The 1,954-nt window shown below is 45.9% G+C and overlaps 1 non-coding gene across 1 annotated transcript; it reads right to left on the bottom strand.

Annotated features, from left to right (window-relative positions):
• Positions 1–223: 223 nt before the first annotated feature.
• On the bottom strand, positions 224–296 carry trnat-ugu (transfer RNA threonine (anticodon UGU)). Its single transcript has one exon. It is a non-coding gene; the product is annotated as a tRNA-Thr (tRNA).
• Between the last annotated feature and the right edge of the window lie 1,658 nt (positions 297–1,954).

Genomic DNA, 1,954 nt, shown 5'->3' with positions numbered 1-1,954 from the left:
TTTGTTTCTGGACCAAGATGGCAGGCACATGCACTGTGCTACTCACTTTGGCTTGATGGGAACGCACACATTTTTTCAGGGTTTCATGCACCTCGGGGGCCTGCTTCAGTCAAGAAAATCGTCCATTTTCATTATACATCAGGAGTTCACTGGGTGGTGCTTGATCACAGGAAACCTGTTTTTTAATTGACGGTGAATTTAAAATTCCATTTTAATTTTGAGGAGGCCCCAGTGAGATTTGAACTCACGACCCCTGGTTTACAAGACCAGTGCTCTAACCCCTGAGCTATGGAGCCACCTGCCTTGGTTTGTGAGTCACTCCCCAGTTATAACCATAGAAACTTCCAGCGCAGAAGGAGGCCATTTCGGCCCATTGTGTCCACGCTGGCCGACAAAGAAGATAAGAATTAGGAACAGGAGTAGGCCATCTAGCCCCTCGAGCCTGCTCCGCCATTCAATAAGATCACGGCTGATCTGGCCGTGGACTCAGCTCCACTTACCCGCCCGCTCCCCGTAACCCTTAATTCCCTTATTGGTTAAAAATCTATCCATCTGTGACTTTGAATACATTCAATGAGCTAGCCTCAACTGCTTCCTTGGGCAGAGAATTCCACAGATTCACAACCCTCTGGGAGAAGAAATTCCTTCTCAACTCGGTTTTAAATTGGCTCCCCCGTATTTTGAGGCTGTGCCCCCTAGTTCTACTCTCCCCGACCAGTGGAAACAACCTCTCCGCCTCTATCTTGTCTATCCCTCTCATTATTTTAAATGTTTCTATAAGATCACCCCTCATCCTTCTGAACTCCAACGTGTAAAGACCCAGTCTACTCAATCTATCATCATAAGGTAACCCCCTCATCTCCGGAATCAGCCTAGTGAATCGTCTCTGTACCCCCTCCAAAGCTAGTATATCCTTCCTTAAGGTGACCAAAACTGCACGCAGTACTCCAGGTGCGGCCTCACCCATACCCTATACAGTTGCAGCAGGACCTCCCTGCTTTTGTACTCCATCCCTCTCGCAATGAAGGCCAACATTCAATTCTCCTTCCTGATTCCCTGCTGCACCTGCAAACTAACTTTTTGGGTTTCATGCACAAGGACCCCCAGGTCCCTCTGCACCTCAGCATGTTGTAATTTCTCCCCATTCAAATAATATTCCCTTTTACTGTTTTTTTTCCCAAGGTGGATGACCTCACACTTTCCGACATTGTATTCCATCTGCCAAACCTTAGCCCATTCGCTTAATCTACCCAAATCTCTTTGCAGCCTCTCTGTGTCCTCTACACAACTCGCTTTCCCACTAATCTTTGTGTCATCTGCAAATATTGTTACACTACACTCTGTCCCCTCTTCCAGGTCATCTATGTATATTGTAAACAGTTGTGGTCCCAGCACCGATCCCTGTGGCACACCACTAACCACCGATTTCCAACCGGAAAAGGACCCATTTATCCCGACTCTCTGCTTTCTGTTCGCCAGCCAATTCTCGATCCATGCTAATACATTTCCTCTGACTCCGCGTACCTCTATCTTCTGCAGTAACCTTTTGTGTGGCATCGAATGCCTTTTGAAAATCTAAATACACCACATCCATCGGTACACCTCTATCCACCATGTTCGTTATATCCTCAAAGAATTCCAGTAAATTAGTTAAACATGATTTCCCCTTCATGAATCCATGCTGCATCTACTTGATTGCACTATTCCTATCTAGATGTCCCGCTATTTCTTCCTTAATGATAGTTCCAAGCATTTTCCCCACTACAGATGTTAAACTAACTGGCCTATAGTTACCTGCCTTTTGTCTGCCCCCTTTTTTAAACAGAGGCGTTACATTAGCTGCTCTCTAATCCGCTGGTACCTCCCCAGAGTCCAGAGAATTTTGGTAGATTATAACGAATGTATCTGCTATAACTTCCGCCATCTCTTTTAATACCCTGGGATGCATTTCATC

This window comes from Pristiophorus japonicus, unplaced genomic scaffold (assembly GCF_044704955.1).
Source record: "Pristiophorus japonicus isolate sPriJap1 unplaced genomic scaffold, sPriJap1.hap1 HAP1_SCAFFOLD_3431, whole genome shotgun sequence".
In the NCBI taxonomy this organism is placed as follows: Eukaryota; Metazoa; Chordata; class Chondrichthyes; family Pristiophoridae; genus Pristiophorus; species Pristiophorus japonicus.
This window is presented reverse-complemented; position numbering and strand designations above follow the sequence as displayed.